The sequence below is a fragment of the Schistocerca cancellata genome, chromosome 7 (assembly GCF_023864275.1).
Source record: "Schistocerca cancellata isolate TAMUIC-IGC-003103 chromosome 7, iqSchCanc2.1, whole genome shotgun sequence".
Lineage (NCBI taxonomy): Eukaryota > Metazoa > Arthropoda > Insecta > Orthoptera > Acrididae > Schistocerca > Schistocerca cancellata.
The window spans coordinates 29,247,722-29,274,949 of record NC_064632.1 but is presented as its reverse complement, the minus strand read 5'-3'; the positions used below and the strand labels follow the sequence as shown (position 1 = coordinate 29,274,949).

General features: G+C 43.2%; 1 protein-coding gene and 2 non-coding genes across 6 annotated transcripts in view; 1 reads left to right on the top strand and 2 right to left on the bottom strand.

The window, feature by feature from the left end:
• The window catches only part of LOC126091855 (excitatory amino acid transporter), a 453,428-nt gene that overhangs the window by 176,142 nt on the left and 250,058 nt on the right, over positions 1-27,228 (bottom strand). The gene's annotated exons all lie outside the window — the stretch shown is intronic.
• On the bottom strand, positions 13,179-13,253 carry Trnas-cga (transfer RNA serine (anticodon CGA)). Its single transcript has one exon. It is a non-coding gene; the product is annotated as a tRNA-Ser (tRNA).
• Positions 13,513-13,587, top strand: Trnal-caa (transfer RNA leucine (anticodon CAA)). Its single transcript has one exon. It is a non-coding gene; the product is annotated as a tRNA-Leu (tRNA).

Below are 27,228 nucleotides of genomic sequence, written 5' to 3'. Positions count from 1 at the left end.
AGTGTATTTTGCAGTCCAGGAAACTGAGTCGTATCTACTTCTTCTATTTCATTGTTGGCATAAATTACGTCATGACGTCTTTCTGGGAGTTACAGTTACTCGCGCATGTGGATGGATGGAGCTTCGATTAAGAGATGCAGGTTTGATGACACAGTTGAAACCACTATTTACGAAACTGGTAATGGTGACCGTGGCCAACTATTCACGGAGCTTGCACAGACATATCTTGCGTTTGAAGGTAAAACAAATAGTCCCAGTCTGCGTCACTCTCGCTGCAGTTTCATCGGGAGGAGTGGCTTTGCACAGCGCCTCTTACAATGCTTTAGAAAGAGAACCCCCTCGTGGGAATACTGTGTGTTTCCAAGTCCTGTGATAGAGGGTTCTGCGTCATAACGTGGCATTCCAGAAGCTTCTGGCAGTTTCCGTGTGCTATCGTAGACTTAAAATATCTTCTGGTTTTCTACGAGAAGGACTGAACTGCTTATACCGGGTCTTGTTAGGGTTTATATGTACCGGTACCTACCGGCTTCACGTTAGTCGAATTTTGGTTGCCGAGACATGAACGTGGGTTCACTATCATGTTCCTCACACCATCATTATAGAACGATTCTGACCTTGCGATAACGACAGTTATAAAGTTGGAAGGTGAAATCGCCGTCGGAGAAGATATCAAACATAAAGGATTGCAGGTGGTCCGCAATTACACCGAAGTGCTGCCACTGATCACATGGATCACAGTTAATAGCGGAAACGAGTGAAAGTACATGAAGGAAAAGAGGGATGGACGTGGGAGCCAAACGAAAAGCCGCTTGAGTGGCAAAATGTTCTCGAACCGGTCCTGGGCATGGAAGTCCAGTTGAATGCCTCACATAGCACAATACTGACCCAGGGCGACCGGCGTCCATGGCGTAGTGTGGGTTTCTAGCAGCCACTAGCCTGGATGACGGCCTATCAAGACACGACCATCGACTTCTTATTCCAAGAAATTTGACTCATTCGACCAGATTCATTCGCGGCCAAATTTCGATGCTACCGATGCTACTGCTGTCATAATTGACGAAACATCACCGGGCGGCAGATATATTCAGATACGAGGGTCACTCCAAAAGAAATGCACACTACTTTTGTAAAAATACAGTTTTCATTCTGCATGTGTGAAAGTTTTACAGTGTGTAGATATATCCTTCCCGCTTGTTTTCAGTTCAACCTGTTCCCGTGAGTGGCGCCGCCACAGCATGTCTTCCAGATAGCTGCTACACTTTACGTTCGTCAGAAGCATCGTGCTGTCATAGAATTCCTGTGCTGTAAAAACGAGACTGTGGGAAACATCCACAAGAGGTTGAAAAAGGTGTATGGAGATGCTGCTTTCGATCGGAGTACAGTTAGTCGGTGGGCAAGCAGGTTACGTGATGAAAGCGGGCACGGCAATATTGAGGATTGTCCTCGCAGCGGCAGGCCTCGTAATGGACACACTCCAGACAATGTGCAGAGAGTTAACGAATTGGTGACTGCTGACAGACGTATCACAGTGAACGAATTGTCACGCTACGTTGGGATATGGAAGGAAGTGTTTGCAAAATACCGAAGGTGTTGGCGTTAAAAAAGGTTTGTGCCAGGTGGGTTCCCAGGATGTTGACAGTGGCTCACAAAGAAAAAAGAAAAACGGTATGCAGCGAACTTTTGGAACAGCACGAGAATGGTGGAGATGAATTTCTTAGAAGAATTGTGACAGGTGATGAAACATGGCTCCATCATTTTTCACCAGACACGAACAGGCAATCAATGGAGTGGCATCATGCAAATTCACCCAAGAAAAAAAATTCAAAACCACACCTTCTGCTGGAAAAGTTATGGCTGCGGTGTTTTTCGATTCCGAAGGATTCTTGCTTGTGGACATCGTGCCAAGTAGAACCACCATAAATTCTGATGCATATGTGACGACACTGAAGAAACTTTAAGCTCGACTGAGTCGTGTTCGACCACATCGGCAAAAGCAGGATGTTTTGCTGTTGCACGACAATGCACGGCCACATATCAGTTAAAAAAGCATGGAAGCGATCACAAAACTCGGTGGACAACACTGAAACACCCGCCTTACAGTCCTGACCTGGCTACATGTGACTATAATCTCTTTGGGAAACTGAAAGACTCTTCGTGGAACAAGGTTTGAATATGACGACTCTCTTATGCACGCTGCCAAGCAGTGGCTCTAACAAGTTGGTCCAGAATTTTACCTTGCGGGTGTACAGGCGCTGGTTCCAAGATGGCGTAAGGCAGTTGGGAGGGATGCAAATTATGTGGAGAAATGAAAATATTGTTCCTAAAGGATGTATCTACACACTGTAAAGCTTTCAAACATGTAGAATAAAAGATGGATTTAAAAAAAAATTGTGTGCATTTCTTTTGGAGTGACCCTCGTATACACACTTGTGCATGAAAATGATTGCATCTCGTGCCAAGGCAAGTCTATCGACTGAAAGACGTCACTGAACAATAGTTTTGGGCAGGGCGACGTAATCCCACTGTTAATGCTAGCTTTCAAAGTAGGAGCCACTACAAAAAAATGGCTCTGAGCACTATGGGACTTAAGTGCTGTGGTCATCAGTCCCCTAGAACTTAGAACCACTTAAACCTAACTAACCTAAGGACATCACAGACATCCACGCCCGAGGCAGGATCCGAACCTGCGACCGTAGCGGTCACGCGGCTCCAGACTGTAGCGCCTAGAGCCGCACGGCCACTCCGGCCGGCGGAGCCACTACATCACCTTCTGGTAGGTCATCAGATATCGTCTCGAGGATGAGTACGTTATGTTTCAGCTCTTACATAGAGAGAAACTTTTACTAGAACCAGGTATGTTTCCGAGTCCACTGTAGGGCAGCCAGACGTACTGTCCGTTCTGCCTAAAAGTGCGCTCCCATAATAGGTATCTGCAGAACACAGGACAAATACACTGAGGTGACAAAAGTCGTGGGAATCCTAGCATCACGTCGCATCTCCTTTTGCTCGATGTTGTGCAGCAACTCTGACATGGACTCAGTAAGTCGTTGCAAGTCCCCTGCAGAAATATTGGTCTGTGCTGCTTCTATAACTTTCCATAATTGCGAATGTGTTCCCGGTGCAGGATTTTGTGCACGACTACATCTGTCCAGAATGTTTTTAAATCAATCGCGAACAATTCTGGCCCAGTGACGTGACATCGTTGTTTGGGAACATGAAGTCCACGAATGGCTGCAGACTGTCCCCAAGTAGACAAACATAACCATTATTAGTCAACGATAGGTTCCGCTGAACCCGGGTACCCAGTCTACTCCATATGAACAAAGCCATTATAAAGCCACCACCGGCTTCCACAGTGCCTTGCTGACAACTTGGACCCATAATTAATAAATTGTTATATAATAATACCATGGTCGAAATGGATTTCATCTTAAAACCCAACGTTTCGTCCCCATCTGCGGAGGACATTTTCAAGGGGTATCATAGCCTCTTTGAATGTCCGATTCACACCCTGGCTTAGTACTGTCAGTAGCGAGCCAGCACTCAAAGTCTGTTAATTCCCGTTGTGCGGCCATAACCACGAAACCTTATGACACGAATCACTGGAGTACAAATGACGGCTCCGTCAATGCACTGCCTTCTATATTTTGTGTAGGCGGTACTACCGCAATCTTTATATGTACGTATCACTGTCACATGACTTCTCAGTGCACATCGTAAACATGGCAAAAAACTCTTTTCACATGTAACTCACAAATATTTGTAGTCTTAACGGTATGATGTGACAAGGTAGGGGCATTCATGTGGAGATGAAGCTCGTACAAATAGGTCAGGTGACTTGGTATCAGCCTTCATTATCAAGTGGAAACGTCCTCAAATACCCACGTCCGAAAGGTAGCGGTTTTAACCAAACGTTTCCACTTCTAGAAACCATAGAACGTTAAAAAAGTTTTAATTGGTCGAGATTTTCTGTGTCATGGCCCTGGCGATTCTTCTTGAGTTTCTGAGGGCATCTTAAGTGGTGTGATACTATGCTAACTGTTGATGTGGTCATTAAAAGCACGCAGCCATTGAGCCCTGGAAGAGCGTCACATCTATGAATGCATCCCGTGCACACATATCCTTTACTGTCAAGTAAAAAACGCTGTGGGGTTACGAACCACTTACCTACCATAGTTCAGGAGATACGTCGTCACAAACAATAGCGTGCTTGAAAAACTTCCGCATTGTATATGACATTTAACTTCTTCTTTGCTAGTAACTCTATTCGCAACATATTTCACAGACAGTATCTACGTAAGCCGCTGGAAGTACCTACACAAATACACACATCAAAAAGTTTTACGTCACCCCAGTACCCAGAACTCCTGAAGATAGACGTTGACTGTGGATAATGTATCAGACACAGTGTCTTTGACTGTTCAAAGATGTCACTAAACCCGCCCAAAGATGTAAACAACCATGCATGAGCAGCGCCTATTAGACGAGGGGGTCCGACAGCCGATCAGTTCTAGGTATTCCACCAGGAAGGAGGTACACAGCTCGTGTCGTCTGTAGTTCAAAGATGCCTAGATGGTCAATACCGCGGTTTGATCGCGTCCTCATTATTACTTTGTGCCAGGAAGGGCTCTCAACAAGGTAAGTGTCCGGGCGTTTCGGAGTGAACCAAAGCGATGATGATCGGAAATGGAGGAGATACAGAGAGACAGGAACTGTCGATGACATGCCTCGCTCAGGCCGCCCGAGGGCTACTACTACAGTGGACGACCGCTACCTGCGGATGATGGCTCGGAGGAACCCTGACAGCAGCGCCAGCATGTTGAATAATGCTTTTCGTGCAGCCACAGGATGTGCCGTTAGGACTCAGACTGTACGCAACAGGCTGCATCATGCACAACTTCACTCCCGACGTCCATGGTGAGGTCCATCTTGGCAACCACGACACCATGCAGCGCAGTACAGATGGGCCCAAGAATATGACGAATGGACCGCTCAGGATTGGCGTCACGTTCCCTTCACCGATGAGTGTCGCATATGCCTTTAACCAGACAATCGTCGGAGACGTGTTTGGAGGCAACCCGGTCAGGCTGAACGTCTTAGACTCACTGTCCAGCGAGTGCAGCAAGGTGGAGGTTCCCTGCTGTTTTTGGGTGGCATTATGTGGGGCCAACGTAGGCCGCTGGTGGTCATGGGAGGCGCCGTAACGGCTGTACGATACGTGAATGCCATCCTCTGACCGATAGTGCAACCATATCACCAGCATATTGGCGAAGAATTCGTCTTCATGGACGACAATTCGCGCCCCCATGGCGCTCATCTTGTGAATGACTTCCTTCAGGATAACGACATCGCTCAACTATAGTGGCCAGCATGTTCTCCAGACATGAACCCTATCGAAAATGCCTGGGGTAGATTGAAAAGGGCTGCTTATGGACGACGTGACCCACCAACCACTCTGAGGGATCTACGCCGAATCGCCGTTGAGGAGTGGGACAATGTGGACCAACAGTAACTTGATGAACTTGTGGATAGTATGCCACGACGAATACAGGCATTCATCAATGCAAGAGGACGCGCTACTGGGTATTAGAGGTACCGGTGTGTACAACAATCTGGACCACCACCTCCGAAGGTCTCGTTGTATGGTGGTACAACACGCAATGTGTGGTTTTCGTGAGCAATAAAAAGGGCGGAAATAATTTTTATGTTGATCTCTATTCCAATTTTCAGTACAGGTTCCGGACCTCTAGGAACCGAGGTGATGCTAAACTTTCATTGATATGTGTATATAATATTACGACAGATAGTTCACGAGATATGACGTCATAAAAACTGATATACCGGTACGTGAAAAAGTAACGCATCATGGATGAAGTTTTAATACATTTATTCTTTACTACAAAGACAATACTGCAGTGGAGTCAACTTAAGGAAATGCCTGACATCTTGTAGCGTTTTTGACAGCTATCATCTACGAAGCGCAAACGGCTGTAGGCGGAAACGACAGCCGTTTACAGAGCTATGAAGAGGCATTGTCGGAGGGACGTTTACAAAACCGAGCAATAGACACGCGAAACAACTGCGCCCAGCGTACATAAACTGTCCGGCATTTGGATACTGCGATTATACATTTGTACCTTACGCACATTGCTTTGTACGACTGTTTCATGATTTCAAACGTATTTTCACAAATAAGTGGAAATGAAATTTTTCCAATACTTCGCTACAAACACGGTTAACTTTTTGTTTTCTTTGCTAACAGAAAATTGGCAGAATGAATACCCGGAAAAAAGCAGAGTTAGTCAGCTCGTATGTATATAAATCAATGGGCAACTTTGGATATTACGAGTGATGACCGAAGATACTCTCTGGTCCAATGCTAAATCTTCGAACTTCAGCTTAGGTCAAACCACAGTTTGTTCATATCGAAAAATTACGGGAGAGTTGTTACTGTAGCAAAGTATGTGTAGTATTGTTTAATTAATGTCATTGGCTAGCATATGAAATGCTTTCAAAAGTGAATTGTGCAGCAGAGTTAAACCTATGGAATCAGATAACAGTAAGTAATGACATCGGACCGATCTTATGATCTTATCATTTAACTAACTCCACACACCTCGCCACATTTAGTATTTTCCTGTTCTGCGCTAAACAAAGATCCCCCCCCCCCCATGCTATGAGCAATAACTAGGAACTGTTCCAGCTGGCGACAAGTCGCTAGGCTGCATGAAACCGATGTCCGGAATATAAAAATTGTACTGTCACAAAAGGTGCAACCATTTCTGGAAAAGATTCTAAATTTGGATGTTGGTATTTCATTTCATACGCTATCTAGGGAGAAAATTACTGTTGTTGTTGTTGCTGCTGCTGGGTTCTGTCTAGATTTGGAGTTCCGAGGAAGTAACTGCTTTCATTGCAATCTAACTTGACAGCTCATACTTTCTTCGTTTCTCAAGGAGGTGTATAAAGCTTACCTTTTCTCGTCCTTGGACACGATGGAATATTTGTTAACGCAACTGCGTAACGACGGGGAAAGCGATTCATTTTCGATGAGCACGAAGCACCGATAAATTGGCATGCGGCTCAGGAACACCCAGATCGGTATGAGCCATGCCAATTGGCTCCTCAAGCATCCGCAGCGAGCATGGCGACCTGCACATTCCTTCATTACTTGCTGGAATCTTTCTCAGTGTTTGGATCCTTGCTATTCAGTTACGTCAGAGATCAAATTTACATCCACTCACTTCCAAGAACTTCTGTAGAACTCTGAAGGAGCATTGTACCGAAGGAAGGAAGGAAGGAAGGAAGGAAGGGAGCTCAGGCACTGACGCTTCCATCGACAGCGAGCTCATTACAGAATGAGCGCCAGCTCTAATTGGACAACGACAGTGCAGGAAATCGGCCGTATCATTGTTAAAGCAACCATTCAGGTAATCGCCTTGACTGATTTGGGGAGTCCCACGGAAAACAAAGACTGGATCGTCTGACGAGGATTTGAAAAGCGCTCCAACAGAACATTGCCGCGGTCTGTGCCTTATCAAGACGATTGGACACAGAGGCCAGACCAGACCTGATCAGACAAGTACCATCTACCTCATGGAAATCGGTCGTATTATGCTTGGGAGCCCACATAACTACAAGAACTTCAACACTTCCCCTTTGATACTGTGCTAAGTTTGTATAATTATGTTCAACGTTAGTGAGAAAATAGACCAACGAAAACGATCCTCTCTTTGTATCAGACTTCTGTTTACTTCTGTCTACGGTACCAGATAGTGATATGTACCGAAGACTGTGACTGCTATCTATCATTGGGAAATTTTGACCAAATGCTCCATCCAGAAATGGAGACACGTTTAGTATTTGAACGGCTTACCAGAACATCTGAAACGTATGCTTTTAACACGTATGATTGTCTTAGTGTAGAAACAGTTTCAGAGAGTGAAATTGCGAATATCTTGAGAGAAGCGCCTCCGTTCCTGGCTGTTCAAAAGCGTTCAGACCCCACCGTCGTTTCTGAGCAACGATCTCTGTAAATTTGATAGATTGTTGTCAGGTTGTAACACCACAGCTCTTATGCTGTATGGATTTATTTTTTTTGCTTTTGCTTTATTTAATGTCACATTGTTGATCTTCTGTAAATGTGTTTGAATCGATAACATAAAATTGTGCACTCTTTTCTTTGTCAAACCTTTGATGTCGTGATTTGATTCTATGCAAAGTAGTGTATCTGTAATTTAAATTCTTTGTCCCATTTGGAGGGAACAAAACTTACTGTATATGATTGTAATTTTGTGTGAATAATTTTTTGTAGAAGTGTCAATATGTGTAAATGTTTTGTTTTATTTAATGTATTTGGTTGCTGTTACGTAAATTGCTGATCCCCACTTAGGGCTCTTAGTTATTCTGTATGTAAAAGGTGTAGTGGTTCCCCTCGGGAACGGAACTGTGTAGCGCGCGCAAATTGTGGTTGGCCTAGGTGGAAAAGGTGGAACTGATAGTCAGTCGGAGACGAGCTACGAGTCGTAGACGAGACGAGCTACGAGTCTGTGCACTGCCATGTAAAAGATACTTATTGTGCTGGTTCCGAGAGAGGCTTTTCCTGCCGCTTTCCAATGCCTAGGATGAATGGATAAATAGTTGGAAATATTCTGGGATTGGTATCAATCATCGCCACCAAGAAATGACAGAGTCCAGCAATTCTGCCTGCAATTCCACCTACCAACATGCAGTTGCCACCACATTGCGCAATCATTACATCGGAATACTACAATGATGTACAGTGAAGGATCAGCTTAATGGATGTGTTAGAGTGCTCAAATATAAGGTAATTTATATCTGAATTTATGTACCTACCTTGAATTTTCTCCTCATCATAACACCTCTCAGGTTCCTCTCCGTTTGAGCTAAAGCGATACCGAGTGTCCTTACTAAAAGAAATTAAAGCCTAGAGTTTTACTCATTAATGCCTCTTCAGCATAGTAAAAAGAAAGTTAAAGTTAATGTGGCAAGAGAGTGAGTTAAAGTAAATGTTGTTTGCTGAAAATATTCCTATTAAAACTGCTTATTAAAGCGCTGTTGCCAACTGCAAAATTAAAAGTTCCTAAGACTGAGGCTTATAAAGTAAATGATCACATGGTTGTCTGTAGTAAATTCAAAAAGGTCAGTCAGTTTCTTGCAATTTTGTCAACACTGTGTTTCGCTGTAGTAAAAGTGGGAAACTGAAATAGTAGAAAACTATATGTTCATGATTGCTAAGTGTTTGTCTGTCTTGTGTATTAGAAGTGCATATTAATAGTAATGTGTAAGCCCTGAAAGTAATAGTGTGTTTCGGTATATGTTATAATTTTGCAAATAGTTCTGCTGCTCTAACTGTTAGCTTCAATCTTAAAACGTATGTGTGTGTCAGAGTTCATTGCACTCGCGTGTGGCTAAGTCTAGATTGTGTTTGTCCATTATAGTTACTTATACCTACTTAAACGAGAATGTTAATCTTTCTCTTGCCTAATTAGGCTGGCGACCGTTTCCCTTATTCTATAAACAGTATAGCTAAACAAAAATTTGTTTGTTACTATTCAAATATTTACGTAATTCTGACTTTCATTTCGGATAAGCCACCTCCGTTAGGAACAACACGGTCAAACTAGCAAAATTCCTCTCAGAGGGTAACACTGTTCTGTTGCTTTATACCATTGTTAATCCAACAAAATAATTCTGTTTTGCAAATTGCCTCCAGTTTTGAGGTTATGGTAGAACAGTAGCAGACAGGGCGTGTTATAAGGTAAACAGCTCCAACACGCTTTGGCTCGCTCTTCCCACGTGAGAACGGAGCTGTTGGGCAACAGCCATATTGACAGTGCGCCAGGCGTCTGTTGTCAGTTTGCGTAACGAAGTTCAGTAAGCAGTTTCAGTACCTGTAGTATCAACAGAGTGCGATCCGACGGTGAAGAGTCGTTCTCTAAGCCAGGTACTTCAAGTGGTATTTGGTCAACGAGAGGCGAAATGTTGTCATCACATGTCACCACTGGCCGGGTGGTCTTTAAGAGTAGCTGGTCGATCGATCTGTCACAACAGGAACAAACATCTCAGTTCCAGTAAGAGCGCTCGTAGCAGATTCCAATTTTCATTTGAACCACCCATGTTTAAGAATAGCCCAGAAAATTCACACCTATAAGGCCATAACATTAATAGTAATAAACTCAGACACAAACTTATTTGTGAAGTGTACTCACATTTTGGGAGGCAACATATTTTCAACCAGTTGTTTCTGAGTTACGAGCATGAGTGTGCCACGTCAGTCATATGCAATACACCACAGATAACTCTAAGTTCGTTGTACTGCCTGTACGTGTTACAGCTGTTATATTCTTTGAAGTTTCCGGATCCAGCGTGCAAGATCCCCTCGCTTCAAAACTGATACTGTTATTACTCAGCTTAGCCGCGAGTCCGTAGAGGACGGTATATTTGACGTACAGTATAACTGGTCAGCATTTCCACCCGGAATTTGCGAGTGTAAGTCGGACCTTTTTCGATCCGCCTTGGTAGGTCGTGTAGTCGGATTTCCTCCTACCTGTGCGCGGTGCAACTCTCGTAAATGTCGTCCCGTGCAGATCCTTCATTGGCGCATCGGAGGTCTCTGTCAGTGGAAGTTAATTATCTGAAATTGCTGTCGATTCAACTTTGGGGGTATCTATTTACTCGAAATTAACATTCAGAATGCCGTAATATCAATTATATTCCTATTAGATCAATAATGAAACACTCATGTCACAAACCACTCGTAACCGAGAGCATGGCTACCGTCGAACAAGACAGGAAGATCTCTTAACGCCGACTGCCGACTTTGGCGCGCAGTCCGTATCTCTTACTAGTTTCGTCACAGTTCGTGGATTTCCGATCAAGTTCGTACTTACTAAGATATGCATTTGTTAATGAACGGATATGAATTTTAACGAGGCAAAATTATGATAAATAGTTTTAAACATCCAGAGGCTCCTACTAGTATTCATGTTGTCATAAATGACTTTAATTATTAAATATAAATAAACAAAATCGGTGACTTTGGCGCCAAGATGGCGGTACTTCCCGTCATGTATATTTCCCAGGCTGACGCTTGTTGCTAGGTCCAACGCCGAGCCCCACCCCACTACGCGCGACATGTGGTCGCTTCGTCACCTAGCCAGCCAGCGTGGGGAAATGCTCTCCTACTCATGGCCGGCTACGGACTACAGCACTTCCTAACTATCCTGACTACATCAATAAAAGACAATTTATTAAAACTGGTAAAAATGTCTTCCTCACGTAAGAGGTACCTTACAAGCGTCTGCTATGAACCATTTTAACTTACATAATACGATTACCCGTTACGGATAGACGAGGAGAAAAGTGTCTCACATCTCTGCAACTTGTTTCCGAAAAGGAGTTAGCCACACCATAATGTTTATTGTACTCTGTGCATGGCTACCAGAAACACTGAGCATATTTGGTTTGGGCTTTGGAAGATACTCTTACTGCACGAATAGAGTAAGGTGCAGGCATTGAAATCACCTGGTATCGTTCATTGTATGAAATTTTTACAATTGTTTCTTCGTCAAAATGCTAAGAAGCTCAGAAATGTCGCATTACGCCGGACCCACTATTCATCATTAAAGCCGGCTACCAAAATCTTAGCACGTACTTTAGAAAGTTGTACAAACCATATCTCCCGGCATCCTGAGCGACTATTCTAAGCGGAAGTCTTTCTCTACAACGGATAATTGTTACCAGCACGATGTCGCAGTGTTTAAGATTGTGAACATATATTCACGAAAAGCAGAGTTCAAATCCCTCGCCGTCCTTTCAGTTTAACTTTTTTCGTGGTCCTTCAGTCACCTATCAGGGATTCCATGATATTTTCCTACCGAATAGGACAAGGGCAATTTCCTCCCACATCTTTCTTTGTCAAACTAACTTCATCCATGTTTAATTTGTTCACTATCCATGGGGAACTAAACAACAGCACCTACTTTTCTTATTGAACTGTCAGTACAATTTCTTCTTAAACTGTATGTAGTAGTCTATTTGTATCTGTGGTTATGTAACTGAATGTGAATGCCTTGAAATTTGTCATATCAGTCAGCTACATACACACCATTCCACACTTCTGCCCACATCGGTTTTAAAGCTTTCAGATATGGAGAAGTATCTCACACCACAACAGAGACACACTTATTGCGAAGATAGATATACATTGCAACGCAGCACAACGATGTCCAAGTATTGTAGTATACGATACGCCTTTCTTCCTAAACAATATGATGCACAGTGCTTTTTTACTATATAACACTGACCATGGCGTAACTTTCAACTTACAGTAATAATTATATAACGACATCTCAAATGATATATAATTTACAATAGAACATACTTTAACTGAAATTTTGTTTAAGTCTAATAAAATGATGTACACGATCAATTATTTAAGATGTAAGCCGTTTCTACGTTCCTAGGTATCAGTAGTGCTTGAAACGCTTTTCTTGGTATAACATAACAAAGCTTTAGCATTCGACTGTAAAGTATCAAAGGCAATAAAATTACCTATTTATTTCCAATGAAAATTTACATACTTCAATATTAATCCTTTGAGAGATTTATTTTACGATGTTTGGCATAGAAAAGCTTCACATCTTACGAATCAGCTTACTTAATATCCATTTTCGTTCTTTTAGTGATCATGTTGTGTGTAAATAATTATTTAGAAATTTTTATCCGTTGTAAGTTTCATGTAACGGTAATTATAACAATATTGAAAGTACCAATCGTTGTCCTACATCTACTGCATATAAGGGCCAGTATTAGTTGTAAATTGGCTGCATTTACTTGAGGCCGGCCTCTGTGACCGAGCGGTTCTAGGCGTTTCAGTCCGGAACCACGCGGTTGCTACGGTCGCAGGTTCGAATCCTGCCTCGGGCATGGATGTGTGTGATGTCCTTAGGTTGGTTAGGTTTAAGTCTAGAGGACTGATGATCTCAGATGCTAAGTCCCATAGTGCTTAGAGCCATTTTAACCATTTTTTTACAGTTACTTGAAGTTTGTTACCTTGTTGCAAAATGTATAAATTATATCGAGTTGTGAACCAATCATTTATGAGTAAATGAAGAATCATATGAACTTTGAAACTTCCTGGCAGATTAAAACTGTGCGCCGGACCGAGACTCGAACTCGGGACCTTTGCCTTTCGCGGGCAAGCGCTCTACCGACTGAGCTACCCAAGCACGACTCACGCCCCGTCCTCACAGCTTTACTTCTGCCAGTACCTCGTCTCCTACCTTCCAAACTTTACAAAAGGTCTCCTGCGAACCTTGTAGAACTAGCACTCCTGAAAGAAAGGATATTGCGGAGACATGGCTTAGCCACAGCCACTCTTTTAGGAGTGCTAGTTGTGCAAGGTTCGCAGGAGAGCTTCTGTAAAGTTTGGAAGGTAGGAGACGAGGTACTGGCGGAAGTAAAGCTGTGAGGACGGGGCGTGAGTCGTGCTTGGGTAGCTCAGTCGGTAGAGCGCTTGCCCGCAAAAGGCAAAGGTCCCGAGTTCGAGTCTCGGTCCGGCACACAGTTTTAATCTGCCAGGAAGTTTCATATCAGCACACACTCCGCTGTAGAGTGAAAATTTCATTCTAGAGACATATGAACTTTGGTCGTCAGGAAATTTGTACTCCCACATAATCAGGAGGATTTTACTTTACAGAGTAATCCTAAAATCACTGCAGGACTTCTGCAGCGACTACGAACAGTGCAGGCCGATGACCTTGTAAGAGCATCAGTGATTGGTCTGAGTGTGTAACATTGGACCTGTGCACCTAAGAAGAACCAGCGGTTGTGGTGTCTGGTAGAAAGCGGTGCAGGCGTATATCACAACGTAGTCGAGCTGTTTAACTTCGCAGCTGATTGGGGTTAACTCTGCTTCGAACCGCAGAACTAAATTTGTATCGCTTGTCCTTAACCCGGGGTCTGCTGATGAGGGAAAATGGTAGAGGGGACACAAGCAGCGGTGTAGAATCATAGGACGCTCATCAAGAGGACTTAATTCCTTCTGTCGTTATCATACACTAGTAACAATGTAAAATAGATTTACACATTAATTGGCGCTTATAACATGTAGGTTTCTTGAAGCTAAAGATGATAAATTGTCAGACGACTTTTTTTAAAGATTTCGTCAGATAGGTTATAGTTTTAATTCTGTACAGTTATTATGGTAATTTTGTCTTGGGTTTTTTTCACACAATGACCCTGATTTCTGACAGTATGGTTTCCCCCATCTCCTATCCTAAAATAAGTGAGGTAAACGGCGTCCAGAATAACCTCTCTCGCCTACGGAATTTAAACGCCTATGTAACTGCTGTAGATTTTTGTTGTATTCTCAATCGATAACCTTCTAGAAGTAGTTCACGAACAGTAGCTATGGGTTTTGGGACAAGGAAGACGGCGCATACAGCGCACTATACGTACGTAAATGAGTCGCCGGACACGTTGGCCGAGCGGTTCTAGGCGCTACAGTCTGGAACCGCGCGACCGCTGCGGTCACAGGTTCGAATCCTGCCTCGGGCATGGGCATGCGTGATGTCCTTAGGTTAGTTAGGTTTAAGTAGTCCTAAGTTCTGGGGGACTGATGACCTCAGAAGTTAAGTCCCATAGTGCTCAGAGCCAGTTTTTTTTTTTTTTGTAAATGAGTCAGTACTAAAGGAATTAGCGAGGATTTCATACTGCTAGATATTTAGAAATTTTCTGCCCGATGAGCAACTGTATGACAAAACATGACGAAACCTTTCTGTCGTTTTTGGACGTCTTCAGCAACTCTTCTGTAGCAAATAAATTCGTAAACGTGTGACAACAAAGTAGCTCTTAAATCTTAACATACGTTCTAAAAGCCAGATAGCCCATAAAAAGTGCATCCATATGTTGCACGAGAGCTATCCGAAAAGTGCCCTCTGTTGTACTATGCATAATAGACTGGACTAAAACTGTAGAAACTGTGGGGAGATAGAAAATTAAGGAGATGGGACCTGGGTAATTTGAAACACTGATCGCTGCTAATTTCAAAGGGAGAATTAGGCGAAGAATATTAAGAGGGAAAAAGAGTACAGTAGAAGAAAAATGGATAGCTTCATGAAATAGTGAGAGCAGCAGAAGAACAAATAGGGAAAGATCATCAGGAATCTTTGGATAACAGAGGAAATACTGAGTTTAATAGACTAAAGGAAACACACCTAAAAGAAAATACAGAAGTTTGAAAAAGAGACTGACGAAGTGAGAAATGGCAAAGCAGGAATGGTTAGAAGGGAAATTCAAAGTTTTAGAACCAAGCATGACTAGAAGAAAGCTACAGGCTGTCCATGGAAAATTAAGGAAATTTTTGGAGAAAAGAGAAGCAGCTGTATAAATATTAAGAGTTCAGATGGCAAGCCAGTGCTAAGCAACGAATGGAAAGTTAAGAGGTGGAGGTAACATACAGAAATTTTATATACAGATAACATACGTCAAGACAATATTATGGAAACGAAAGAGGGAATATAGTTGAAGATGAGATGGGAGAAATGATACTGCGAGGAAAACATGAAAGAGAACTGAAAGAGCAAACAAAACCGCTGGAGTAGTTGTATTCCCACGAAATTTTTGACATCCTTGGGAGAGCCGTCCATAAAGAGAATATTTCACCTGGTGTTCAAGATGTGAGACAGTCTAAGTAGCCTCATAATCCAAGAAGAATGTAGTAACTATAGTTCCAGATAAGGCAGCTCTGACAGATGTGCACATTGCAGAACCATCATTCTTGTGAATCATGGCTGAAAATTACTGACACTTTAATTATTTACGAGATAATGCAGACTTCGAGAAAGATCAGTTTTTGCATCTTCATGTTTTCGCGGCGCAGAGACTATTCCATTAAGTTTCGCGCGTACAGCCGCATAAATTCACCTTCTGCTTCTAATATTTCGGCTGAATACAGTCCAGCCATCTGCAGAGTGAGCAGAGGTGATTAACGCTGCAGGACTTGCTCCATCCTTTTAAACCCGAGGACTGAACCACTGAGTACAAACGACACGTACAGTCCGGGACAGATGCACAGAGCACCGCAGGTACGCCCGTTTCATACAACAAAATAAATCTGCAGTGGCGGAGCACTGTATTGACACTGGGCACTCTATGGTGTACTGTAATGTCGAAATTTTAGCCTCGACTTCATCTTTCTGGGACTCAGTAGTGAAAGAAGCAATTGAAATTCGGTTGGCGACGAATTTAATTAATAGAGGTAGCGGCTTCCGCTTGGACAAATCATGGAATCCGGCAATTCCTGTAATTAAATCTCGAAGACGTCGCGAGGCTGCAGCTCTCCGCGACTCATCGATATCACCGTGTGGATCGACTGCGCAGCCATAGATTTCATTTACATGCATATGTTACACCTCTTTGCCGCCTATCAACGTCTCTGGCGCCTTGTGTATCTTTGGCCGCATCAGGCCCCCACAACCGCACGAGTGGTCGACTGTGAAGAGCGGACAAGTTGAATAGCTGGCTGGCGGCCATTAGAGTGGTAAACTGACGCGCGGAGTTCGAATGTTTATACATCGCTTTTGGTTATAAAATGCCTTCCCTTGACTTAGGTCACAAACATAATGCCTCATTTAAATACGTAACTACAATATAACGTAACTACAATATACTTTTTAATTTATGAACAAACAGCAACTAGTCACTGTTTATGAATTTATCTTACGTACTACATGGAATCTGCCGTAGCTAAAAGTTATGGACAGGACCCCTAGCATTTTTCGTAGTTCATTTACGATAGATGTACGCAAAATGCATTAAATTACTCGAAGATTTGCCCACTATATTAATAGATATTTTCTGACTCTACCTTGCTTTAGATTTTATGACGAGAAGTGTGTTATATACGGCATAGTGCTTTGGCAGCTCACGACCAAATTATCAAGTTTCAACCTAACCTAGACCATGAAAACACTACCGATCAGCAAACTATCTTCAAAATGATCAGAACATATAAAATGGTATTCTGTCGGTCGGAAATCTTGCCTCCTGACAGCGTGTAACCATTTTTGTAACAGCTGTGGTTCTGAGAAAGGAAACCTGCAAATAGATGCACAGACATTATGCTAATACCGTGTTACAAAAACATTTATTAAGCAAGTGCACCGACATACAAAACAACTTAAAATATCCACATACCTGTGAAATGTAATATTCGTTCCTTTCTCGAATTTATTTGTACAATTAATCGCTGCACAACTCTCCACCATTGTACTTCTTTTCATTGGAACGTACAGACAGTAGAATTACGAGTAACAAATATTGTATGTACGCCCCAACAAATATACAACGTTGAATCAGGGTCTTTATAAACAACAATACTACACAACACATCAGACTACAACCACTATAATGGCGTCCAGCAGAAGGTTCAAATTATCCTGCGACTGCAGCGCCATCAGTGAGTCTAGTTATTTTTTACAAGGTCTTTGGGCCGCATACGCAGTGGTTCGGTCCTCGGGATTAAAAGGACGGAGCAAGTTCTGGAGCATCAGTCACCTCGGCTCACTCTTAAGATGGCTGGACGGTATTCAGCCGAAATATTAGAAGCAGAAGGTGAATTTATGCTGCTGCGCGCCCGAAATTTTATGGCAGATCAGTTTTAGTTCTGGCATATGCGGGACAATACTGATCCTACAGTATATTTTCTAAAGGAGACTGAACAACTGCAAATCCATATTCACAATACCTTTAGGTTTATAGAAAGCTTTCGACAAATTTGACAAGAATACACTCTTTGAAATTATGAAGATAAGAGGTTCAAAATACGTAGGGAAAGGCTAACTACAACTTTTACAGAAACCAGACTGTAACTATAAGAGTTGACAAGTACGAAAAGGAAGTAGTGGTGTAGAAGAGGGTGTTACTGGATTGTAGCCTATCCCTAATGTTATTCAATGTGCACACTGAGCAAGCTGTGAAGGAAACCACGGAGAAATTTTTAAAGGGAAATTGTGTTAAGGGAGCAGAGATAAAATCTTTGAGGTTTGCCGATGACATTTCAATTCTACCAGAGACGGCTGTGGACTTATCAACTGAAGTGAATAGGTAGTTCCTTGCAAAGAGTTTATAAATTGAATATCAATAAAAGTGAAACAAGGGTAGTGGTTGCCGAATTAAATCAGACGATGGTGAGGGATTAGGTTAGGAAAAGTTGTTGGTTGATGTTGCTATGTGAGCAGTAAAAAACAACCTCGTGCGGTAGAGAAACGTGGACGATAAATACTTCAGACAAGAAGATAATAGAAGCTTCTGAAATGTGGTGCTACAGAAGAATGAAGAAAATTAGATGGGGACGAATAACTAATGAGGATGCAGGGAATCTAACTGAGGAAAAAAGAAATTATCACAGAACGTGATTAAAAGAAAGGTTCAGCTGATAGGAAACACCCCGAGGTTTTAACAAATTGCCAGTCTGGTAATTGACGGAAGTGTGGAGGATAAAAATTTTAGGAGGAGACTAAGTTCTTACCTGAGCAAGCATGTTCTAACGTATGTAGGTTTCAATAGTTAAGAATAGATTACGAGGCTTGCAGAGGTTATACAATCATGTAGAGTTGCTTCAAACCAGTCTTAGGAACGAGAACGACAGGATCTAATACAGTAATACACAGTGGAATAATTGAAGAAAAAAATATTGGATCTTTAATGTTTCCTCTCTGTCCGTATTTGGTATTTTCGTCTACATTGATTGACGTTGTTTCATTGATGCTCGTCCAGTAGCTAGTGAGAACGTTGTTGACGCTTTTCTAGGTTTAACTACTACCCTTAGGCTAGTGCGTCGGGCTGTCCTCGCGTGTTTTCTTGTCTGTAAACTCATCTAGTGGCCACAGGATATCTGCATGCCCAATACCCGACCTGCTTCTTTTTCATTGGTAGCTTAGTTGCATTTCTTATTCTTCCTTGCACTGATATTATTCTGATCGCTAGTGACGCTAAAGCCTATTTTAGTGGATTATTCGTATTAAGTACTACTGATGCCTTTGCCTTATGACATTCGTCAAGTAATTAGCAAAGTAATTTTTCCAATACGACTATTTGTTACTGTACGTTATTTTTAAGTATCCTTTTATATTTTTTTACAATTTTATGTGAGTTATCTGATATCATTCTAAATTTTATTCCTATATACGAATGAAAGGAAACCAGTAATGTAATACATTCATGGTACAATCAAGAATATACTATGAATTATAATATAGTTTTGCACTATGTGTGCAAAGACAAATCGCCTATCATAAATAACTCATAAAAAAAGTTGCGTTGTTGCAGTGCAAACTTTAATCCTATATGCTCATTGTCCAAAAATATATAAGGGTATAAGTGACAAGGACCCTATTTTTATTTTGCATATACGGGGTGAGTCACCTAACATTACCGCTGGATATATTTCGTAAACCACATCAAATACTGACGAATCGATTCCACAGACCGAACGTGTGGAGAGGGGCTAGTGTAATTGGTTAATACAAACCATAAAAAAATTCACGGAAGTATGTTTTTTAACACAAACCTACGTTTTTTTAAAATGGAATCCCGTTAGTTTTCTTAGCACATCTGAACATATAAACAAATATGTAATCAGTGCCGTTTGTTGCATTGTAAAATGTTAATTACATCCGGAGATATTGTAACCTAAAGTTGACGCTTGAGTACCACTTCTCCGCTGTTCGATCGTGTGTATCGGAGAGCACCGAATTACGTAGGGATCCAAAGGGAACGGTGATGGACCTTAGGTACAGAAGAGACTGGAACAGCACATTATGTCCACATGCTTACACCTTTTTATTGGTCTTTTTCACTGACGCACATGTACATTACCATGAGGGGTGAGGTACACGTTCGACGGGCGTTTCATAGGACGTGGAGGACGCATAAATTGGCCAGCCCGGTCTCCTGATCTTACACCTCTGGACTTCTTTCTGTGGGGTACGTTAAAGGAGAATGTGTACCGTGATGTGCCTACAACCCCAGAGGATATGAAACAACGTATTGTGGCAGCCTGCGGCGACATTACACCAGATGTACTGCGGCGTGTACGACATTCATTACGCCAGAGATTGCAATTGTGTGCAGCAAATGTTGGCCACCACATTGAACATCTATTGGCCTGACATGTCGGGACACACTCTATTCCACTCCATAATTGAAAACGGAAACCACTCGTGTGCGTGTACCTCACCCCTCGTGGTAATGTACATGTGCGTCAGTGAAAAAGACCAATAAAAAGGTGTTAGCATGTGGACGTAATGTGCTGTTCCAGTCTGTTCTGTACCTAAGGTCCATCACCGTTCCCTTTGGATCCCTACGTAATTCGGTGCTCTCCGATACACACGATCGAACAGTGGAGGTGTGGTACTCAAGCGTCAACTTTAGGTTACAATATCTCCAGGTGTAATTAACATTTTACAATGCAACAAACGGCACTGATTACGTATTTGTTTATATGTTCAGATGTGCTAACAAAACTAACGGGGTTCCATTTAAAAAACGTAGGTTTGTGTTAAAAAAATACTTCCGTGCATTTTTTTAAGGTTTGTATTAACCAATTACACTAGCCCCTCTCCTCACGTTCGGTCTGTGGAATCGATTCGTCAGTATTTGATGTGGTTTACGAAATATATCAAGCGGTAACGTTAGGTGACTCACCCTGTATATATATAGTAAAAATAAAAATACAAAAATATAAAATAAAAATAGAAAAAATTAAAATTAAAAAACAGGGCCCTTGTCACATATCCTTACATATTTTTTGACAATGAACAAATAAGACTAATGTTTACATTGCAATATCTCTACTTTTTTATGAGATATATCTGATAGGTGACTTGTCTCTGCACACATTGTGCAAAACTGTGTTACATATTCATAGTATATCCTTGATTGTACCCTGAATGTATTACATTACTGGTTTTCTTTTACTCATATAGATTAATAAGTATTTTTGATTGGTCTATATAATATTATGTACCACATATTACTGTGTAGGGCCTCAAGATGACTCGAGTCGAAACTGGTAGCCTAATTAAAAAGCTATAAAAACAATGGCTGTTGGAATACTATTTTTAACATTTCCCTACAATTTGTTACATTCAGATTGAGAAATACGACTGAAATAGAGGACACACCAGTTACTCAAGACCAGCTGATCAGCGTATAGAAAGAACTTTGATATTGATTCGACATGTTACTTACGACAAATGACGACGACATTGCTCACCAGGACGACAAATTAATTTTGTCGATAAGACAAGATTGGCAAAAATCAGACTTTTAACACCCGAATATTCTCAATATGTAACTCAGATTTAATGACGTGTAAATGTTTAAGCAGTTTCAGGTTTCAAATTAAATTGCGTGCCAATGGAGTATTGTCTCAGTTGTGCGAATGGATTCGAGATCTGTCAGACAGATGTAGTAACTGATGGAAAGTCATGAGTCAGACATAAGTGGTATCTCGTGCCCCCAAAGCAGTGTTACAGGCCATATACCGTCCCTGATCTATATAAGCGATTTAGGAGACAATCTGAGCAGCCCTCTTAGATTGCAGATAATCCTGTCGTTTACCGTCTAGTAAAGTGATCAGAAGACCAAAACGAATTGCAAAAGGATTCAGACAATATCTTTATGGCATGGAATGTGGAAATTGACTAAGTAATGGAAAGAGCAAGGTCATTCGCACAAGTACTAAATGGAATACGTTAAATTTCAGTTAGATGATAATTCACAAAAATCTGAAGGCTGCCAGTTGAACTAAATACGTAGGGATTACAATAAAGAACAATTTATGTTGGATTGTTGTGCGAAAGGCGAACCAAAGAGTGCGTTTTATTGGCAGATCTCTTAGAAGACGCAACAGGTCTACTAAAGAAACTGCCTACATACGCTTTTCCGTTCTCCTCTGGAATACTGCTGCACGGTATGCGATCCTCACTTGATGGGATTGACAGAGGACACCAAAAAACTTCAAAGAAGGTCAGCTCGGTTTGTATTACCGCGAAAGAGGGGAAAGGGCGTCGTGGATGTGGTGACCGCGTCTGGGTGTCAATTATTACGATCATTACAACAAACACGTTTTCCGTTGCGGTGAGAGCTTTTCACGAAATTTCAATCTCCAACTTTCTACCCCGAAAGCGAAAATATTTTGCTGTCACCCACTTACACAGAGAGAAATGATCATCATAATAAAACAAGACAATTCAGATCTCACACGGAAATATTTAAATGTTCGCTTTTTCCGTACGCTGTTCGAGATTGACACAGTACGGAAATACCCTGAAGGTGATTCGATCAAATTCTCTCTAATCGTTTTGGTAAAAGCGCTGATAACACTGTCATTGATCCCGAGTGCTCAGTAACTTATGTGAGAAGGTTAATGGAATTGTAGCAATGGTACAGTAGCGAAAGGTTGCTATCGTGTTGACGATGAAAGACGGCAGGCGCTTCTGGAACATCCATCTCCCGGATTGAAGGCCCTTCAAGGCCCATCCCTCTTTCATTTTATCGATTATGCAAAGTTAAATGTAAGCGTAGGCTTCCGCGGCCGTTGTCATCTTCAATAAAATTCTTCAGGGTATCAGACCGCATCGTCATAATTTAAAATGCGCCAACGTTTCGGCCAGCGTTGCAGCTAGCCTTCATCAGGGCCTTACGTTAAACTGCTAAATGAAACACACTTGGTTCCTTAAATAGCTGCACGAGAAAACCGTGTCGTTACTTGATTGACTGTAAAAGGAGGAGGAGGAGGAGGAGGAGGAGGAGGAGGGGTGACAGGTATTCTTTATTGGTGTTTCCTTTATTATCTGTCATTGGCTGAAATAGCTGTTTTCTATTGGTCTTTATATTAATCCACCCCATTGGAGGAGACGGACGAACAGCGAACAGGTGATGGCTGTGACGTCACACTGTTTACATGCTGTCCAGAAGCCGGCTGCGGCGTGCCATTGCTTTGTGTGCTCGCGACCACTACTGCGGCTCTCCGCGTGTCTGCATGAGCCGCCACGGCTCTGCCGCCGCTCCGTAGCCCTGCTATTGCAGGCAGCCAAGACCTCGGCAGCTTGTACCCGTCCTCTCTATTCATGTTGGCGGGTCTTTTGGCTATTTCTATCGCCTCTCTAATCTTTCTTTTGAAAGTGAAAGGCTGTTTCGCCAGGACGCGGGCTTCTTGAAAAAATATTGGTTTCCCGCACTCGTCTCGGTGTTCCGCCACTGCTGACTTAGTGTGTTGTTTCAGGCGGATATATCTTTCATGTTCCGAGAGCCTGAAACAACACACTAAGTCAGCAGTGGCGGAACACCGAGACGAGTGCGGGAAACCAATATTTTTTCAAGAAGCCCGCGTCCTGGCGAAACAGCCTCTCACTTTCAAAAGAAAGATTAGAGAGGCGATAGAAATAGCCAAAAGACCCGCCAGCATGAATAGAGAGGACGGGTACAAGCTTCCGAGGTCTTGGCTGCCTGCAATAGCAGGGCTACGGAGCGGCGGCAGAGCCGTTTTTTTTTTTTTTTTTTTTTTTTTTTGTTGATGTGGTGGTGCTGAAGTCTGATCAACTTCGTTGATTTTTACTTCTGTAGGGAATGGAAGGGGTAAAAATTTTCTCTTTATTTATTTAGTCTTCTTCCAGCTTTAGTTTGGGCACACAGAAGGGTCCTTTAACTCGCTGCTTTTGGTGTGTATTTGAAAACATGTGTGGAGAAGTGCTAAAGGACAATATGTCCTTAAATTATGGAGAAGTACGTAGGGATATCATTTACGGAGGCTCGAATACTATCGCCTTCGGTACTTTATATTTGTGGTTGCGTAAGGGTTCTACCGTACCTACTGTGGTGAGTTGTGGTGTACTGTCACGTATCATGTCCAACTTCCGAAATAAGGTTCGTGCCTTCTCCTTGACCTTGTCTGAGAGGTAAGATTCGCTTAAGGCTCGATGAATGTCATGATTTCGGATCCACCACTGGGCTCCTGTGATCCATCGTAGGCATCTGCTTTGTACAACCTGTAACTTCTTATAGTTAGTGGCACACGTAGTACCCCAAGAGGTCGATCCATACAAAATAGATGGTTCGACTGTGGCATGGTACAACTGGAGTTTCGTGCGTTGGCTGAGGTATGAGCTCTTCAGAAATGGGAGGAGAGCTCCCAGCATTTTGAGACCAGACGTCTTCTTCTCCATAATGTGATGACTATACAACAGTTTGGCGTCCAGATGCACTCCCAAGTATTTTACAGTTGTTGCCCAGGGGAGTGGCTGGTCTGATATCCGTAGGCGTTCATTGACGATCGGTCTCCGACGTGTGAAGACAATAACTTTGGTTTTCTCTGCGTTGACCGTTATTTTGTTCATGTGGGTCCAGTGGTCCACTAAATCTAGTTGGCGCTGCATCCGTGTGACGAGGTGGTCCATTCTGGTGCCTGCAGTCAGGAGCGCTGTGTCGTCGGCATAGAAACTGGCAGTAACATGTGGCACCGTCGGGAGGTCGTTAATATATAAATTAAACAGCAGTGGAGAGATGACCGATCCTTGTGGAAGTCCTTCAAGGACAGGCCGTGTTGATGAATTCTTGTCATCAATGCGAACATATAATCTGCGATCCTGAAGAAAATTGTCGAGAAGTTTTAAATAGCAGTCTGGTAGGGGAGTGGTACGTCGGAGCTTGACGATCAAGTTGCGTCGCCATACTTTATCGTAAGCCTTCTCTATATCGAGAAAGACTCCAATAGTATGTCGTTTCTTGTTGAAATTGTCTTGGATAGATTCCGTGATGCGCAGTAGTTGTAACTCAGCCGATAGCTTCGCCTGGAAGCCAAACTGCTCCGGCCGGATGATGTTGTGTGCCACAAGGATGTCCAGCATGCGTTTCAGTAGGACACGTTCCAGTACCTTTCCCAGTGTCGGCAGTAAACTTATGGGTCTGTAGCTGTCAGGGTGTGAGAGATCCTTGCCCGGTTTTGGTATTGGCACTATTCTGGCAATCTTCCATGCCTCTGGGAAGTATCCAGTCCTGAGGCAGCTGTTCACTATCCGGGTGAGAAGCACAACAGGCTTTCTCGGGAGGTGTTTCAACTCCGTATTGCTGATTCTATCTGCTCCAGGTGAGGTGTGTTTGCTATACTTGATAATCCTCCAAATTTCCTCCGGCGTTGTCAGCCGGGGCATAGCGGTAGTCGGGGCGTCCCGAATAGCTTCCCATTCCGCCGCTGTGTCCTCCTCTGCACGGTGGAGTGCATCATCTCCATCCTCCGTGGGGGGCGTAGTCATCTGTTGTTGGTATGTATCCGCATACAGCTCCGCCTGCGCAAGTGAGTCGTACAAGAGGCCATGGGGTCCTCGAATGGCCCTTTTGGGGGGCTGTTGTTGTCTGAGACTTTTAACTATTCGCCATTCATCTTTGGTGCGTAATAGAAAGTTGTCCATTTTGAGTTCCCACGTGTGTTGCTTCCAGTCCTGAACCTTCCGCCGGAGTTCGCGGGTTAGTCTGTGAGTCTCCCGTCTATCATCCGGATGGCGGTAGCGGACCCATCGTTTCCGAAATCGATTGCGCCTTGCCTTAAGTTCCTGCAGTGGTGGTGGAAACTCGTCATAATTGACTTCTGGTTGCAGGTGCTCCGTGAGTGCTCGTTGTTTCGCATTGTTAATCTTCTTTGTGAGTACTGCGACTGCCACATCAATCGTTTCTCTGGTAGTAACAACCTGGGTTGGTCGCACATTGTTGTTGAGGTACGCTTGGAACTGCTGCCAGTCGTAAGTTCTTGTCGTCGGCAGTGGGAGTTGCAAAGTAGCCCTCTCTATGATTCCTAACACCGGTCTGTGGTCCGACGAAAGATCATCCAGCGTCCGCAGATGGAGATTCGGGTTGATGTTCTTGATTATGGCGATGTCTAGAACATCAAGGTCTTGTGTCTGGACGTAAGGTATCCTCGTCGGTTCCCGTGGTCCATGGACGGAAATATGTAAATTCTCAGCCAGTGCAAACAACATATGTCCTTTTGGGTTAGTCTTACGGGAATTCCAGGCAACATGTTTACTATTAAGATCCCCTCCAAGGAGGATCTTGTCGTAACCCTCTGTAACGGAGTAAAGATCTTCTGGGTGGAGAGCCTTCTTTGGGCTAAGGTAAGCCGCAATACAGGTAATGTTTCCGAGCGTCGTGTGGATTGTTACTGCCGTGGCCTCTAAAGTCTGGAGTGGGGGTAAACGTTCTTGGTGGTGACGAATACATTTTTTGATCAGAACTGCGGTCCCTCCACCCCGTTGGTCCCGTCTGTCCGTCCGGTAGATGTGCATGTTCCTCAAGCGGATGTCGGTTGACTCGCGGAGATGTGTTTCGGAGACAAATGCTACGTCTATCTTGTGGCGATGTAAGAAGTCCGTGAATTCTGTTTTCTTCAGTTTCAGGCCGTTGGCATTCCAAATGCAGAAGTTAAGATGCCTCGTGTGATGCCGTCTATCCATTTAGGGTGTTTGAAAAGCTGTCAGTACGCTTTCTACAAGCGAGAGGATAGACGTCAGCTTCTGCTGGAGGGCGGTGAGTAGTTGAAGAATATCTGTTAACGCTGGTGTAAAAGTGGTCGACCAGGCAGATGGTGTCTCCACTGGTGTTGGCGTCGGTGAATGGGCACGTATTGCTTCGGAGTACGAGCGCTGTTGTCTTGTCTGTCGGAGAGTCACTCTGGGTGCCGGTTGTGGCCGAGAGGCGATTGTTTCCACAGGGAGAGGTGCCGCTTGTTGTTGGGTGGCCGGAATCGCTGCCATGGCCGAGTTCTTAGCAATTATAGGCCGTTGTGGGGTCGACTTCTTCGGTGTCCTTCTAGTATATTTCCGTAGGGGTTCTTGAAATTTTGGGCAGCCACGGAAGGTCGCTGGATGTTCTTGTTCACAACTGGCGCACTTTGGGGGCGCCGTCCTAGGATGGGTACAATTCGATGATTTATGGGATCCACCGCAGCGGACGCAGCGTGCTGGCATGCTGCAGTAGTTCGCTGTATGCTCGAAACGTTGGCAATGTCGGCACTGGACTGGACCTTCTTTACTATTATAGGTTTCTATTATCACTCGTGTGTAGAGCAGGTATTTGACATCATATATCTTGTCACTGTCTTTTCCGGATGGGAGGGTGACTCGGTACACAGGTTGCGGTATCAAT